At 45.8% G+C, this 15,983-nt stretch overlaps 17 non-coding genes across 17 annotated transcripts; 8 read left to right on the top strand and 9 right to left on the bottom strand.

Moving 5' to 3' along the window:
- Positions 1-1,232: 1,232 nt before the first annotated feature.
- On the bottom strand, positions 1,233-1,304 carry TRNAE-UUC (transfer RNA glutamic acid (anticodon UUC)). The gene has a single exon. It is a non-coding gene; the product is annotated as a tRNA-Glu (tRNA).
- A 119-nt stretch (positions 1,305-1,423) lies between these two features.
- TRNAM-CAU (transfer RNA methionine (anticodon CAU)) lies at positions 1,424-1,496 on the top strand. The gene has a single exon. It is a non-coding gene; the product is annotated as a tRNA-Met (tRNA).
- Positions 1,497-2,999: 1,503 nt separating this feature from the next.
- TRNAE-UUC (transfer RNA glutamic acid (anticodon UUC)) lies at positions 3,000-3,071 on the bottom strand. Its single transcript has one exon. It is a non-coding gene; the product is annotated as a tRNA-Glu (tRNA).
- Positions 3,072-3,190: 119 nt separating this feature from the next.
- On the top strand, positions 3,191-3,263 carry TRNAM-CAU (transfer RNA methionine (anticodon CAU)). The gene has a single exon. It is a non-coding gene; the product is annotated as a tRNA-Met (tRNA).
- A 1,502-nt stretch (positions 3,264-4,765) lies between these two features.
- On the bottom strand, positions 4,766-4,837 carry TRNAE-UUC (transfer RNA glutamic acid (anticodon UUC)). Its single transcript has one exon. It is a non-coding gene; the product is annotated as a tRNA-Glu (tRNA).
- Positions 4,838-4,956: 119 nt separating this feature from the next.
- On the top strand, positions 4,957-5,029 carry TRNAM-CAU (transfer RNA methionine (anticodon CAU)). Its single transcript has one exon. It is a non-coding gene; the product is annotated as a tRNA-Met (tRNA).
- Positions 5,030-6,531: 1,502 nt separating this feature from the next.
- TRNAE-UUC (transfer RNA glutamic acid (anticodon UUC)) lies at positions 6,532-6,603 on the bottom strand. The gene has a single exon. It is a non-coding gene; the product is annotated as a tRNA-Glu (tRNA).
- A 119-nt stretch (positions 6,604-6,722) lies between these two features.
- TRNAM-CAU (transfer RNA methionine (anticodon CAU)) lies at positions 6,723-6,795 on the top strand. The gene has a single exon. It is a non-coding gene; the product is annotated as a tRNA-Met (tRNA).
- A 1,503-nt stretch (positions 6,796-8,298) lies between these two features.
- On the bottom strand, positions 8,299-8,370 carry TRNAE-UUC (transfer RNA glutamic acid (anticodon UUC)). The gene has a single exon. It is a non-coding gene; the product is annotated as a tRNA-Glu (tRNA).
- A 119-nt stretch (positions 8,371-8,489) lies between these two features.
- Positions 8,490-8,562, top strand: TRNAM-CAU (transfer RNA methionine (anticodon CAU)). The gene has a single exon. It is a non-coding gene; the product is annotated as a tRNA-Met (tRNA).
- A 1,503-nt stretch (positions 8,563-10,065) lies between these two features.
- On the bottom strand, positions 10,066-10,137 carry TRNAE-UUC (transfer RNA glutamic acid (anticodon UUC)). The gene has a single exon. It is a non-coding gene; the product is annotated as a tRNA-Glu (tRNA).
- Positions 10,138-10,256: 119 nt separating this feature from the next.
- TRNAM-CAU (transfer RNA methionine (anticodon CAU)) lies at positions 10,257-10,329 on the top strand. The gene has a single exon. It is a non-coding gene; the product is annotated as a tRNA-Met (tRNA).
- Positions 10,330-11,832: 1,503 nt separating this feature from the next.
- On the bottom strand, positions 11,833-11,904 carry TRNAE-UUC (transfer RNA glutamic acid (anticodon UUC)). Its single transcript has one exon. It is a non-coding gene; the product is annotated as a tRNA-Glu (tRNA).
- Positions 11,905-12,023: 119 nt separating this feature from the next.
- On the top strand, positions 12,024-12,096 carry TRNAM-CAU (transfer RNA methionine (anticodon CAU)). The gene has a single exon. It is a non-coding gene; the product is annotated as a tRNA-Met (tRNA).
- Positions 12,097-13,599: 1,503 nt separating this feature from the next.
- TRNAE-UUC (transfer RNA glutamic acid (anticodon UUC)) lies at positions 13,600-13,671 on the bottom strand. Its single transcript has one exon. It is a non-coding gene; the product is annotated as a tRNA-Glu (tRNA).
- Positions 13,672-13,790: 119 nt separating this feature from the next.
- Positions 13,791-13,863, top strand: TRNAM-CAU (transfer RNA methionine (anticodon CAU)). The gene has a single exon. It is a non-coding gene; the product is annotated as a tRNA-Met (tRNA).
- A 1,503-nt stretch (positions 13,864-15,366) lies between these two features.
- Positions 15,367-15,438, bottom strand: TRNAE-UUC (transfer RNA glutamic acid (anticodon UUC)). The gene has a single exon. It is a non-coding gene; the product is annotated as a tRNA-Glu (tRNA).
- Between the last annotated feature and the right edge of the window lie 545 nt (positions 15,439-15,983).

The raw sequence follows: 15,983 nt of genomic DNA, 5'->3' as shown, positions 1-15,983 counted from the left end.
ATCACACAGAAAGAAAACAGAACAGAGGATCCAAAAGGGCTTTTACAAAGGTGGGAAAAATGGGAAAAGTCCCCACCTTGTTGTCCTCCCTGATTTCAAAACGCTTTCTTTGCCTTTGAATAGCACGGGTACTTTAACTTCCCCCTTTCGCCGCTTTTCCTCACTGCATGATTACCGGTGGGAAATGATTTGTGCATGGATTTGGCTTCCTTGGAAAGAAGCCCAAAAGAAATAGCATTCCCTCCTATCTTTACCCGCAAACGTTGGACTCCCAGCCTTGACGTGGATTAGGCCCTTTTTAGCAACTGTGGGAAACTGGAGAAGGACCGCTTCTGAAATGGGCATTGAGTGTTTTTGCTTCACTTTGCTATGTTTCAAAGGCTTTTTAATAGTGTCTCTCAGCATCTTATAGAAGGAGTGGCGAAAAGCGGAAGAAAAGCAGCAACCTCTTTGAAATGAAAGGCCAGATTTCCAAAAGCAATTTCATATCAAGCCCAATAAGGATTGTTGAAAGCAAGCACATGTGCCCCATTGCTCAGCACTTGGACAAGACAGGGAATGAAATTGAAGAGACAGAGAGGAATGTAAAGAGTTTTTGGTTTTTTTTTTTTCAAAAAAAGAGTGAAAGATCTTTCTGGTCCTTCTCAGTTTCACCCTTTTCTCTTGGCACATGAAAAGCCGAGGCTCTTTGGCTTTGCCTTTAGTTCATGGTTTGCTCTCAGCGTATGATAACCACTGTGGATGTTGTTTCTTTGTAGGAATGTGCAATGATTTGTTTCTGTTTTATCTGCGGCACAAAACTGGGTCCACCAGTCCTGCCATAGTGTAGGCCTTTGTTTTGTTTTGTTTTCCTTCCATGAAGGCAAGGTGGGTACGGAATATTCTTAATGTCGCCTGGGGTTTTCTTCGTTGATTTCATTGGGTTTTTATGACCGGTCAGTGATGACTGTGAGTGTTTGCAAGTTTTTAGTCTTCGCATGTCTTTCGACTCTTTGATAAATTGTCCTCAAAATGAGCGTAGAGAGAGGGAGGCAAAGCAGCAAGACCCGCTGGACTATGCGGGCAGATTTGTAAAGCAGTTGGAAGTAAAGCACTAGGGGTTGTTGAAGCAGAGCATGTATGTTGCATTGCTTGGTACTTTGCCAACAAGGGAATGATTTGAGGTTGGAAGGGGAAAAGAGTTTGGCAGGTTTAAGTAGCAGGAGCAAGCGTGTCACTAAAATATCTTGCATTTCCCATACCGGGAGTCGAACCCGGGCCGCCTGAGTGAAAACCAGGAATCCTAACCGCTAGACCATATGGGAAAACTGCCAAGGTTGATGTGGGAGAAATAGAGAAAACCAAAGCGAGAAGAAAACTAGCACCGCCATGGTCTTCCAAGCGTGGTGGGCAGGGGGGACAAGTGCCCATCTTCCAGCACGCAGCCTCGTTAGCGCAGCAGGTAGCGCATCAGTCTCATAATCTGAAGGTCGTGAGTTCAATCCTCACACGGGGCACTCTTCTCTAGGCTTTTTCTGCCACTTGGAGTCCTTAATGGCTGAAAGCCGCTACTCTGCATCTTTCAAGCTTTGCAAGAAGCCATATCCAGGGAAAAGTCATCAGCAGCTCAAGCTTTCAAAGCTCCTTTGCCCTCCACCATTTTCCTCAGGAGCCGAAATCGCCAACTCTGCATCTAACAGAGCTTGCAACATACACTGTCTACTCACCCTGGAAAAAAACACATGCATTTTCCACACATCCACCATGTCACGGGCTTCACTCCCTTTCATCACACAGAAAGAAAACAGAACAGAGGATCCAAAAGGGCTTTTACAAAGGTGGGAAAAATGGGAAAAGTCCCCACCTTGTTGTCCTCCCTGATTTCAAAACGCTTTCTTTGCCTTTGAATAGCACGGGTACTTTAACTTCCCCCTTTCGCCGCTTTTCCTCACTGCATGATTACCGGTGGGAAATGATTTGTGCATGGATTTGGCTTCCTTGGAAAGAAGCCCAAAAGAAATAGCATTCCCTCCTATCTTTACCCGCAAACGTCGGACTCCCAGCCTTGACGTGGATTAGGCCCTTTTTAGCAACTGTGGGAAACTGGAGAAGGACCGCTTCTGAAATGGGCATTGAGTGTTTTTGCTTCACTTTGCTATGTTTCAAAGGCTCTTTAATAGGGTCTCTCAGCATCTTATAGAAGGAGTGGCGAAAAGCGGAAGAAAAGCAGCAACCTCTTTGAAATGAAAGGCCAGATTTCCAAAAGCAATTTCATATCAAGCCCAATAAGGCTTGTTGAAAGCAAGCACATGTGCCCCATTGCTCAGCACTTGGACAAGACAGGGAATGAAATTGAAGAGACAGAGAGGAATGTAAAGAGTTTTTGGTTTTTTTTTTTCAAAAAAAGAGTGAAAGATCTTTCTGGTCCTTCTCAGTTTCACCCTTTTCTCTTGGCACATGAAAAGCCGAGGCTCTTTGGCTTTGCCTTTAGTTCATGGTTTGCTCTCAGCGTATGATAACCACTGTGGATGTTGTTTCTTTGTAAGAATGTGCAATGATTTGTTTCTGTTTTATCTGCGGCACCAAAACTGGGTCCACCAGTCCTGCCATAGTGTAGGCCTTTGTTTTGTTTTGTTTTCCTTCCATGAAGGCAAGGTGGGGACGGAATATTCTTAATGTCGCCTGGGGTTTTCTTCGTTGATTTCATTGGGTTTTTATGACCGGTCAGTGATGACTGTGAGTGTTTGCAAGTTTTTAGTCTTCGCATGTGTTTCGACTCTTTGATAAATTGTCCTCAAAATGAGCGTAGAGAGAGGGAGGCAAAGCAGCAAGACCCGCTGGACTATGCGGGCAGATTTGTAAAGCAGTTGGAAGTAAAGCACTAGGGGTTGTTGAAGCAGAGCATGTATGTTGCGTTGCTTGGTACTTTGCCAACAAGGGAATGATTTGAGGTCGCAAGGGGAAAAGAGTTTGGCAGGTTTAAGCAGCAGGAGCAAGCGTGTCACTAAAATGTCTTACATTTCCCATACCGGGAGTCGAACCCGGGCCGCCTGGGTGAAAACCAGGAATCCTAACCGCTAGACCATATGGGAAAACTGCCAAGGCTGCTGTGGGAGAAATAGAGAAAACCAAAGCGAGAAGAAAACTAGCACCGCCATGGTCTTCCAAGCGTGGTGGGCAGGGGGGACAAGTGCCCATCTTCCAGCACGCAGCCTCGTTAGCGCAGTAGGTAGCGCGTCAGTCTCATAATCTGAAGGTCGTGACTTTGATCCTCACACGGGGCACTCTTCTCTAGGCTTTTTCTGCCACTTGGAGTCCTTAATGGCTGAAAGCCGCTACTCTGCATCTTTCAAGCTTTGCAAGAAGCCATATCCAGGGAAAAGTCATCAGCAGCTCAAGCTTTCAAAGCTCCTTTGCCCTCCACCATTTTCCTCAGGAGCCGAAATCGCCAACTCTGCATCTAACAGAGCTTGCAACATACACTGTCTACTCACCCTGGAAAAAAACACATGCATTTTCCACACATCCACCATGTCACGGGCTTCACTCCCTTTCATCACACAGAAAGAAAACAGAACAGAGGATCCAAAAGGGCTTTTACAAAGGTGGGAAAAATGGGAAAAGTCCCCACCTTGTTGTCCTCCCTGATTTCAAAACGCTTTCTTTGCCTTTGAACAGCACGGGCACTTTAACTTCCCCCTTTCGCCGCTTTTCCTCACTGCATGATTACCGGTGGGAAATGATTTGTGCATGGATTTGGCTTCCTTGGAAAGAAGCCCAAAAGAAATAGCATTCCCTCCTATCTTTACCCGCAAACGTTGGACTCCCAGCCTTGACGTGGATTAGGCCCTTTTTAGCAACTGTGGGAAACTGGAGAAGGACCGCTTCTGAAATGGGCATTGAGTGTTTTTGCTTCACTTTGCTATGTTTCAAAGGCTTTTTAATAGTGTCTCTCAGCATCTTATAGAAGGAGTGGCGAAAAGCGGAAGAAAAGCAGCAACCTCTTTGAAATGAAAGGCCAGATTTCCAAAAGCAATTTCATATCAAGCCCAATAAGGCTTGTTGAAAGCAAGCACATGTGCCCCATTGCTCAGCACTTGGACAAGACAGGGAATGAAATTGAAGAGACAGAGAGGAATGTAAAGAGTTTTTGGTTTTTTTTTTTCAAAAAAGAGTGAAAGATCTTTCTGGTCCTTCTCAGTTTCACCCTTTTCTCTTGGCACATGAAAAGCCGAGGCTCTTTGGCTTTGCCTTTAGTTCATGGTTTGCTCTCAGCGTATGATAACCACTGTGGATGTTGTTTCTTTGTAAGAATGTGCAATGATTTGTTTCTGTTTTATCTGCGGCACCAAAACTGGGTCCACCAGTCCTGCCATAGTGTAGGCCTTTGTTTTGTTTTGTTTTCCTTCCATGAAGGCAAGGTGGGGACGGAATATTCTTAATGTCGCCTGGGGTTTTCTTCGTTGATTTCATTGGGTTTTTATGACCGGTCAGTGATGACTGTGAGTGTTTGCAAGTTTTTAGTGTTCGCATGTCTTTCGACTCTTTGATAAATTGTCCTCAAAATGAGCGTAGAGAGAGGGAGGCAAAGCAGCAAGACCCGCTGGACTATGCGGGCAGATTTGTAAAGCAGTTGGAAGTAAAGCACTAGGGGTTGTTGAAGCAGAGCATGTATGTTGCGTTGCTTGGTACTTTGCCAACAAGGGAATGATTTGAGGTTGCAAGGGGAAAAGAGTTTGGCAGGTTTAAGCAGCAGGAGCAAGCGTGTCACTAAAATGTCTTGCATTTCCCATACCGGGAGTCGAACCCGGGCCGCCTGGGTGAAAACCAGGAATCCTAAGCGCTAGACCATATGGGAAAACTGCCAAGGCTGCTGTGGGAGAAATAGAGAAAACCAAAGCGAGAAGAAAACTAGCACCGCCATGGTCTTCCAAGCGTGGTGGGCAGGGGGGACAAGTGCCCATCTTCCAGCACGCAGCCTCGTTAGCGCAGTAGGTAGCGCATCAGTCTCATAATCTGAAGGTCGTGAGTTCGATCCTCACACGAGGCACTCTTCTCTAGGCTTTTTCTGCCACTTGGAGTCCTTAATGGCTGAAAGCCGCTACTCTGCATCTTTCAAGCTTTGCAAGAAGCCATATCCAGGGAAAAGTCATCAGCAGCTCAAGCTTTCAAAGCTCCTTTGCCCTCCACCATTTTCCTCAGGAGCCGAAATCGCCAACTCTGCATCTAACAGAGCTTGCAACATACACTGTCTACTCACCCTGGAAAAAAACACATGCATTTTCCACACATCCACCATGTCACGGGCTTCACTCCCTTTCATCACACAGAAAGAAAACAGAACAGAGGATCCAAAAGGGCTTTTACAAAGGTGGGAAAAATGGGAAAAGTCCCCACCTTGTTGTCCTCCCTGATTTCAAAACGCTTTCTTTGCCTTTGAATAGCACGGGTACTTTAACTTCCCCCTTTCGCCGCTTTTCCTCACTGCATGATTACCGGTGGGAAATGATTTGTGCATGGATTTGGCTTCCTTGGAAAGAAGCCCAAAAGAAATAGCATTCCCTCCTATCTTTACCCGCAAACGTTGGACTCCCAGCCTTGACGTGGATTAGGCCCTTTTTAGCAACTGTGGGAAACTGGAGAAGGACCGCTTCTGAAATGGGCATTGAGTGTTTTTGCTTCACTTTGCTATGTTTCAAAGGCTTTTTAATAGTGTCTCTCAGCATCTTATAGAAGGAGTGGCGAAAAGCGGAAGAAAAGCAGCAACCTCTTTGAAATGAAAGGCCAGATTTCCAAAAGCAATTTCATATCAAGCCCAATAAGGATTGTTGAAAGCAAGCACATGTGCCCCATTGCTCAGCACTTGGACAAGACAGGGAATGAAATTGAAGAGACAGAGAGGAATGTAAAGAGTTTTTGGTTTTTTTTTTTCAAAAAAAGAGTGAAAGATCTTTCTGGTCCTTCTCAGTTTCACCCTTTTCTCTTGGCACATGAAAAGCCGAGGCTCTTTGGCTTTGCCTTTAGTTCATGGTTTGCTCTCAGCGTATGATAACCACTGTGGATGTTGTTTCTTTGTAGGAATGTGCAATGATTTGTTTCTGTTTTATCTGCGGCACAAAACTGGGTCCACCAGTCCTGCCATAGTGTAGGCCTTTGTTTTGTTTTGTTTTCCTTCCATGAAGGCAAGGTGGGTACGGAATATTCTTAATGTCGCCTGGGGTTTTCTTCGTTGATTTCATTGGGTTTTTATGACCGGTCAGTGATGACTGTGAGTGTTTGCAAGTTTTTAGTCTTCGCATGTCTTTCGACTCTTTGATAAATTGTCCTCAAAATGAGCGTAGAGAGAGGGAGGCAAAGCAGCAAGACCCGCTGGACTATGCGGGCAGATTTGTAAAGCAGTTGGAAGTAAAGCACTAGGGGTTGTTGAAGCAGAGCATGTATGTTGCATTGCTTGGTACTTTGCCAACAAGGGAATGATTTGAGGTTGGAAGGGGAAAAGAGTTTGGCAGGTTTAAGTAGCAGGAGCAAGCGTGTCACTAAAATATCTTGCATTTCCCATACCGGGAGTCGAACCCGGGCCGCCTGAGTGAAAACCAGGAATCCTAACCGCTAGACCATATGGGAAAACTGCCAAGGTTGATGTGGGAGAAATAGAGAAAACCAAAGCGAGAAGAAAACTAGCACCGCCATGGTCTTCCAAGCGTGGTGGGCAGGGGGGACAAGTGCCCATCTTCCAGCACGCAGCCTCGTTAGCGCAGCAGGTAGCGCATCAGTCTCATAATCTGAAGGTCGTGAGTTCAATCCTCACACGGGGCACTCTTCTCTAGGCTTTTTCTGCCACTTGGAGTCCTTAATGGCTGAAAGCCGCTACTCTGCATCTTTCAAGCTTTGCAAGAAGCCATATCCAGGGAAAAGTCATCAGCAGCTCAAGCTTTCAAAGCTCCTTTGCCCTCCACCATTTTCCTCAGGAGCCGAAATCGCCAACTCTGCATCTAACAGAGCTTGCAACATACACTGTCTACTCACCCTGGAAAAAAACACATGCATTTTCCACACATCCACCATGTCACGGGCTTCACTCCCTTTCATCACACAGAAAGAAAACAGAACAGAGGATCCAAAAGGGCTTTTACAAAGGTGGGAAAAATGGGAAAAGTCCCCACCTTGTTGTCCTCCCTGATTTCAAAACGCTTTCTTTGCCTTTGAATAGCACGGGTACTTTAACTTCCCCCTTTCGCCGCTTTTCCTCACTGCATGATTACCGGTGGGAAATGATTTGTGCATGGATTTGGCTTCCTTGGAAAGAAGCCCAAAAGAAATAGCATTCCCTCCTATCTTTACCCGCAAACGTCGGACTCCCAGCCTTGACGTGGATTAGGCCCTTTTTAGCAACTGTGGGAAACTGGAGAAGGACCGCTTCTGAAATGGGCATTGAGTGTTTTTGCTTCACTTTGCTATGTTTCAAAGGCTCTTTAATAGGGTCTCTCAGCATCTTATAGAAGGAGTGGCGAAAAGCGGAAGAAAAGCAGCAACCTCTTTGAAATGAAAGGCCAGATTTCCAAAAGCAATTTCATATCAAGCCCAATAAGGCTTGTTGAAAGCAAGCACATGTGCCCCATTGCTCAGCACTTGGACAAGACAGGGAATGAAATTGAAGAGACAGAGAGGAATGTAAAGAGTTTTTGGTTTTTTTTTTTCAAAAAAAGAGTGAAAGATCTTTCTGGTCCTTCTCAGTTTCACCCTTTTCTCTTGGCACATGAAAAGCCGAGGCTCTTTGGCTTTGCCTTTAGTTCATGGTTTGCTCTCAGCGTATGATAACCACTGTGGATGTTGTTTCTTTGTAAGAATGTGCAATGATTTGTTTCTGTTTTATCTGCGGCACCAAAACTGGGTCCACCAGTCCTGCCATAGTGTAGGCCTTTGTTTTGTTTTGTTTTCCTTCCATGAAGGCAAGGTGGGGACGGAATATTCTTAATGTCGCCTGGGGTTTTCTTCGTTGATTTCATTGGGTTTTTATGACCGGTCAGTGATGACTGTGAGTGTTTGCAAGTTTTTAGTGTTCGCATGTCTTTCGACTCTTTGATAAATTGTCCTCAAAATGAGCGTAGAGAGAGGGAGGCAAAGCAGCAAGACCCGCTGGACTATGCGGGCAGATTTGTAAAGCAGTTGGAAGTAAAGCACTAGGGGTTGTTGAAGCAGAGCATGTATGTTGCGTTGCTTGGTACTTTGCCAACAAGGGAATGATTTGAGGTTGCAAGGGGAAAAGAGTTTGGCAGGTTTAAGCAGCAGGAGCAAGCGTGTCACTAAAATGTCTTGCATTTCCCATACCGGGAGTCGAACCCGGGCCGCCTGGGTGAAAACCAGGAATCCTAACCGCTAGACCATATGGGAAAACTGCCAAGGCTGCTGTGGGAGAAATAGAGAAAACCAAAGCGAGAAGAAAACTAGCACCGCCATGGTCTTCCAAGCGTGGTGGGCAGGGGGGACAAGTGCCCATCTTCCAGCACGCAGCCTCGTTAGCGCAGTAGGTAGCGCATCAGTCTCATAATCTGAAGGTCGTGAGTTCGATCCTCACACGAGGCACTCTTCTCTAGGCTTTTTCTGCCACTTGGAGTCCTTAATGGCTGAAAGCCGCTACTCTGCATCTTTCAAGCTTTGCAAGAAGCCATATCCAGGGAAAAGTCATCAGCAGCTCAAGCTTTCAAAGCTCCTTTGCCCTCCACCATTTTCCTCAGGAGCCGAAATCGCCAACTCTGCATCTAACAGAGCTTGCAACATACACTGTCTACTCACCCTGGAAAAAAACACATGCATTTTCCACACATCCACCATGTCACGGGCTTCACTCCCTTTCATCACACAGAAAGAAAACAGAACAGAGGATCCAAAAGGGCTTTTACAAAGGTGGGAAAAATGGGAAAAGTCCCCACCTTGTTGTCCTCCCTGATTTCAAAACGCTTTCTTTGCCTTTGAATAGCACGGGTACTTTAACTTCCCCCTTTCGCCGCTTTTCCTCACTGCATGATTACCGGTGGGAAATGATTTGTGCATGGATTTGGCTTCCTTGGAAAGAAGCCCAAAAGAAATAGCATTCCCTCCTATCTTTACCCGCAAACGTTGGACTCCCAGCCTTGACGTGGATTAGGCCCTTTTTAGCAACTGTGGGAAACTGGAGAAGGACCGCTTCTGAAATGGGCATTGAGTGTTTTTGCTTCACTTTGCTATGTTTCAAAGGCTTTTTAATAGTGTCTCTCAGCATCTTATAGAAGGAGTGGCGAAAAGCGGAAGAAAAGCAGCAACCTCTTTGAAATGAAAGGCCAGATTTCCAAAAGCAATTTCATATCAAGCCCAATAAGGATTGTTGAAAGCAAGCACATGTGCCCCATTGCTCAGCACTTGGACAAGACAGGGAATGAAATTGAAGAGACAGAGAGGAATGTAAAGAGTTTTTGGTTTTTTTTTTTCAAAAAAAGAGTGAAAGATCTTTCTGGTCCTTCTCAGTTTCACCCTTTTCTCTTGGCACATGAAAAGCCGAGGCTCTTTGGCTTTGCCTTTAGTTCATGGTTTGCTCTCAGCGTATGATAACCACTGTGGATGTTGTTTCTTTGTAGGAATGTGCAATGATTTGTTTCTGTTTTATCTGCGGCACCAAAACTGGGTCCACCAGTCCTGCCATAGTGTAGGCCTTTGTTTTGTTTTGTTTTCCTTCCATGAAGGCAAGGTGGGTACGGAATATTCTTAATGTCGCCTGGGGTTTTCTTCGTTGATTTCATTGGGTTTTTATGACCGGTCAGTGATGACTGTGAGTGTTTGCAAGTTTTTAGTCTTCGCATGTCTTTCGACTCTTTGATAAATTGTCCTCAAAATGAGCGTAGAGAGAGGGAGGCAAAGCAGCAAGACCCGCTGGACTATGCGGGCAGATTTGTAAAGCAGTTGGAAGTAAAGCACTAGGGGTTGTTGAAGCAGAGCATGTATGTTGCGTTGCTTGGTACTTTGCCAACAAGGGAATGATTTGAGGTTGGAAGGGGAAAAGAGTTTGGCAGGTTTAAGTAGCAGGAGCAAGCGTGTCACTAAAATATCTTGCATTTCCCATACCGGGAGTCGAACCCGGGCCGCCTGAGTGAAAACCAGGAATCCTAACCGCTAGACCATATGGGAAAACTGCCAAGGTTGATGTGGGAGAAATAGAGAAAACCAAAGCGAGAAGAAAACTAGCACCGCCATGGTCTTCCAAGCATGGTGGGCAGGGGGGACAAGTGCCCATCTTCCAGCACGCAGCCTCGTTAGCGCAGCAGGTAGCGCATCAGTCTCATAATCTGAAGGTCGTGAGTTCAATCCTCACACGGGGCACTCTTCTCTAGGCTTTTTCTGCCACTTGGAGTCCTTAATGGCTGAAAGCCGCTACTCTGCATCTTTCAAGCTTTGCAAGAAGCCATATCCAGGGAAAAGTCATCAGCAGCTCAAGCTTTCAAAGCTCCTTTGCCCTCCACCATTTTCCTCAGGAGCCGAAATCGCCAACTCTGCATCTAACAGAGCTTGCAACATACACTGTCTACTCACCCTGGAAAAAAACACATGCATTTTCCACACATCCACCATGTCACGGGCTTCACTCCCTTTCATCACACAGAAAGAAAACAGAACAGAGGATCCAAAAGGGCTTTTACAAAGGTGGGAAAAATGGGAAAAGTCCCCACCTTGTTGTCCTCCCTGATTTCAAAACGCTTTCTTTGCCTTTGAATAGCACGGGTACTTTAACTTCCCCCTTTCGCCGCTTTTCCTCACTGCATGATTACCGGTGGGAAATGATTTGTGCATGGATTTGGCTTCCTTGGAAAGAAGCCCAAAAGAAATAGCATTCCCTCCTATCTTTACCCGCAAACGTTGGACTCCCAGCCTTGACGTGGATTAGGCCCTTTTTAGCAACTGTGGGAAACTGGAGAAGGACCGCTTCTGAAATGGGCATTGAGTGTTTTTGCTTCACTTTGCTATGTTTCAAAGGCTTTTTAATAGTGTCTCTCAGCATCTTATAGAAGGAGTGGCGAAAAGCGGAAGAAAAGCAGCAACCTCTTTGAAATGAAAGGCCAGATTTCCAAAAGCAATTTCATATCAAGCCCAATAAGGCTTGTTGAAAGCAAGCACATGTGCCCCATTGCTCAGCACTTGGACAAGACAGGGAATGAAATTGAAGAGACAGAGAGGAATTTAAAGAGTTTTTGGTTTTTTTTTTTCAAAAAAAGAGTGAAAGATCTTTCTGGTCCTTCTCAGTTTCACCCTTTTCTCTTGGCACATGAAAAGCCGAGGCTCTTTGGCTTTGCCTTTAGTTCATGGTTTGCTCTCAGCGTATGATAACCACTGTGGATGTTGTTTCTTTGTAAGAATGTGCAATGATTTGTTTCTGTTTTATCTGCGGCACCAAAACTGGGTCCACCAGTCCTGCCATAGTGTAGGCCTTTGTTTTGTTTTGTTTTCCTTCCATGAAGGCAAGGTGGGGACGGAATATTCTTAATGTCGCCTGGGGTTTTCTCCGTTGATTTCATTGGGTTTTTATGACCGGTCAGTGATGACTGTGAGTGTTTGCAAGTTTTTAGTCTTCGCATGTCTTTCGACTCTTTGATAAATTGTCCTCAAAATGAGCGTAGAGAGAGGGAGGCAAAGCAGCAAGACCCGCTGGACTATGCGGGCAGATTTGTAAAGCAGTTGGAAGTAAAGCACTAGGGGTTGTTGAAGCAGAGCATGTATGTTGCGTTGCTTGGTACTTTGCCAACAAGGGAATGATTTGAGGTTGCAAGGGGAAAAGAGTTTGGCAGGTTTAAGTAGCAGGAGCAAGCGTGTCACTAAAATGTCTTGCATTTCCCATACCGGGAGTCAAACCCGGGCCGCCTGGGTGAAAACCAGGAATCCTAACCGCTAGACCATATGGGAAAACTGCCAAGGCTGCTGTGGGAGAAATAGAGAAAACCAAAGCGAGAAGAAAACTAGCAACGCCATGGTCTTCCAAGCGTGGTGGGCAGGTGGGACAAGTGCCCATCTTCCAGCACGCAGCCTCGTTAGCGCAGTAGGTAGCGCGTCAGTCTCATAATCTGAAGGTCGTGACTTCGATCCTCACACGGGGCACTCTTCTCTAGGCTTTTTCTGCCACTTGGAGTCCTTAATGGCTGAAAGCCGCTACTCTGCATCTTTCAATCTTTGCAAGAAGCCATATCCAGGGAAAAGTCATCAGCAGCTCATGCTTTCAAAGCTCCTTTGACCTCCACCATTTTCCTCAGGAGCCGAAATCGCCAACTCTGCATCTAACAGAGCTTGCAACATACACTGTCTACTCACCCTGGAAAAAAACACATGCATTTTCCACACATCCACCATGTCACGGGCTTCACTCCCTTTCATCACACAGAAAGAAAACAGAACAGAGGATCCAAAAGGGCTTTTACAAAGGTGGGAAAAATGGGAAAAGTCCCCACCTTGTTGTCCTCCCTGATTTCAAAACGCTTTCTTTGCCTTTGAATAGCACGGGTACTTTAACTTCCCCCTTTCGCCGCTTTTCCTCACTGCATGATTACCGGTGGGAAATGATTTGTGCATGGATTTGGCTTCCTTGGAAAGAAGCCCAAAAGAAATAGCATTCCCTCCTATCTTTACCCGCAAACGTTGGACTCCCAGCCTTGACGTGGATTAGGCCCTTTTTAGCAACTGTGGGAAACTGGAGAAGGACCGCTTCTGAAATGGGCATTGAGTGTTTTTGCTTCACTTTGCTATGTTTCAAAGGCTCTTTAATAGGGTCTCTCAGCATCTTATAGAAGGAGTGGCGAAAAGCGGAAGAAAAGCAGCAACCTCTTTGAAATGAAAGGCCAGATTTCCAAAAGCAATTTCATATCAAGCCCAATAAGGCTTGTTGAAAGCAAGCACATGTGCCCCATTGCTCAGCACTTGGACAAGACAGGGAATGAAATTGAAGAGACAGAGAGGAATGTAAAGAGTTTTTGGTTTTTTTTTTTCAAAAAAAGAGTGAAAGATCTTTCTGGTCCTTCTCAGTTTCACCCTTTTCTCTTGGCACATGAAAAGCCGAGGCTCTTTGGCTTTGCCTTTAGTTCATGGTTTGCTCTCAGCGTATGATAACCACTGTGGATGTTGTTTCTTTGTAAGAATGTGCAATGATTTGTTTCTGTTTTATCTGCGGCACCAAAACTGGGTCCACCAGTCCTGCCATAGTGTAGGCCTTTGTTTTGTTTTGTTTTCCTTCCATGAAGGCAAGGTGGGGACGGAATATTCTTAATGTAGCCTGGGGTTTTCTTCGTTGATTTCATTGGGTTTTTATGACCGGTCAGTGATGACTGTGAGTGTTTGCAAGTTTTTAGTGTTCGCATGTCTTTCGACTCTTTGATAAATTGTCCTCAAAATGAGCGTAGAGAGAGGGAGGCAAAGCAGCAAGACCCGCTGGACTATGCGGGCAGATTTGTAAAGCAGTTGGAAGTAAAGCACTAGGGGTTGTTGAAGCAGAGCATGTATGTTGCGTTGCTTGGTACTTTGCCAACAAGGGAATGATTTGAGGTTGCAAGGGGAAAAGAGTTTGGCAGGTTTAAGCAGCAGGAGCAAGCGTGTCACTAAAATGTCTTGCATTTCCCATACCGGGAGTCGAACCCGGGCCGCCTGGGTGAAAACCAGGAATCCTAACCGCTAGACCATATGGGAAAACTGCCAAGGCTGCTGTGGGAGAAATAGAGAAAACCAAAGCGAGAAGAAAACTAGCACCGCCATGGTCTTCCAAGCGTGGTGGGCAGGGGGGACAAGTGCCCATCTTCCAGCACGCAGCCTCGTTAGCGCAGTAGGTAGCGCGTCGGTCTCATAATCTGAAGGTCGTGAGTTCGATCCTCACACGAGGCACTCTTCTCTAGGCTTTTTCTGCCACTTGGAGTCCTTAATGGCTGAAAGCCGCTACTCTGCATCTTTCAAGCTTTGCAAGAAGCCATATCCAGGGAAAAGTCATCAGCAGCTCAAGCTTTCAAAGCTCCTTTGCCCTCCACCATTTTCCTCAGGAGCCGAAATCGCCAACTCTGCATCTAACAGAGCTTGCAACATACACTGTCTACTCACCCTGGAAAAAAACACATGCATTTTCCACACATCCACCATGTCACGGGCTTCACTCCCTTTCATCACACAGAAAGAAAACAGAACAGAGGATCCAAAAGGGCTTTTACAAAGGATGGAAAAATGGGAAAAGTCCCCACCTTGTTGTCCTCCCTGATTTCAAAACGCTTTCTTTGCCTTTGAATAGCACGGGTACATTAACTTCCCCCTTTTGCCGCTTTTCCTCACTGCATGATTACCGGTGGGAAATGATTTGTGCATGGATTTGGCTTCCTTGAAAAGAAGCCCAAAAGAAATAGCATTCCCTCCTATCTTTACCCGCAAACGTTGGACTCCCAGCCTTGACGTGGATTAGGCCCTTTTTAGCAACTGTGGGAAACTGGAGAAGGACCGCTTCTGAAATGGGCATTGAGTGTTTTTGCTTCACTTTGCTATGTTTCAAAGGCTTTTTAATAGTGTCTCTCAGCATCTTATAGAAGGAGTGGCGAAAAGCGGAAGAAAAGCAGCAACCTCTTTGAAATGAAAGGCCAGATTTCCAAAAGCAATTTCATATCAAGCCCAATAAGGCTTGTTGAAAGCAAGCACATGTGCCCCATTGCTCAGCACTTGGACAAGACAGGGAATGAAATTGAAGAGACAGAGAGGAATGTAAAGAGTTTTTGGTTTTTTTTTTTCAAAAAAAGAGTGAAAGATCTTTCTGGTCCTTCTCAGTTTCACCCTTTTCTCTTGGCACATGAAAAGCCGAGGCTCTTTGGCTTTGCCTTTAGTTCATGGTTTGCTCTCAGCGTATGATAACCACTGTGGATGTTGTTTCTTTGTAAGAATGTGCAATGATTTGTTTCTGTTTTATCTGCGGCACCAAAACTGGGTCCACCAGTCCTGCCATAGTGTAGGCCTTTGTTTTGTTTTGTTTTCCTTCCATGAAGGCAAGGTGGGGACGGAATATTCTTAATGTCGCCTGGGGTTTTCTTCGTTGATTTCATTGGGTTTTTAGGACCGGTCAGTGATGACTGTGAGTGTTTGCAAGTTTTTAGTGTTCGCATGTCTTTCGACTCTTTGATAAATTGTCCTCAAAATGAGCGTAGAGAGAGGGAGGCAAAGCAGCAAGACCCGCTGGACTATGCGGGCAGATTTGTAAAGCAGTTGGAAGTAAAGCACTAGGGGTTGTTGAAGCAGAGCATGTATGTTGCGTTGCTTGGTACTTTGCCAACAAGGGAATGATTTGAGGTTGCAAGGGGAAAAGAGTTTGGCAGGTTTAAGCAGCAGGAGCAAGCGTGTCACTAAAATGTCTTGCATTTCCCATACCGGGAGTCGAACCCGGGCCGCCTGGGTGAAAACCAGGAATCCTAACCGCTAGACCATATGGGAAAACTGCCAAGGCTGCTGTGGGAGAAATAGAGAAAACCAAAGCGAGAAGAAAACTAGCACCGCCATGGTCTTCCAAGCGTGGTGGGCAGGGGGGACAAGTGCCCATCTTCCAGCACGCAGCCTCGTTAGCGCAGTAGGTAGCGCGTCAGTCTCTTAATCTGAAGGTCGTGAGTTCGATCCTCACACGGGGCACTCTTCTCTAGGCTTTTTCTGCCACTTGGAGTCCTTAATGGCTGAAAGCCGCTACTCTGCATCTTTCAAGCTTTGCAAGAAGCCATATCCAGGGAAAAGTCATCAGCAGCTCAAGCTTTCAAAGCTCCTATGCCCTCCACCATTTTCCTCAGGAGCCGAAATCGCCAACTCTGCATCTAACAGAGCTTGCAACATACACTGTCTACTCACCCTGGAAAAAAACACATGCATTTTCCACATATCCACCATGTCACGGGCTTCACTCCCTTTCATCACACAGAAAGAAAACAGAACAGAGGATTTAAAAGGGCTTTTACAAAGGTGGGAAAAATGAGAAAAGTCCCCACCTTGTT

This window comes from Staurois parvus, unplaced genomic scaffold (assembly GCF_062004578.1).
Source record: "Staurois parvus isolate SC_StPar_1 unplaced genomic scaffold, SC_StPar_1.0 ptg000662l, whole genome shotgun sequence".
Lineage (NCBI taxonomy): Eukaryota > Metazoa > Chordata > Amphibia > Anura > Ranidae > Staurois > Staurois parvus.
This window is presented reverse-complemented; position numbering and strand designations above follow the sequence as displayed.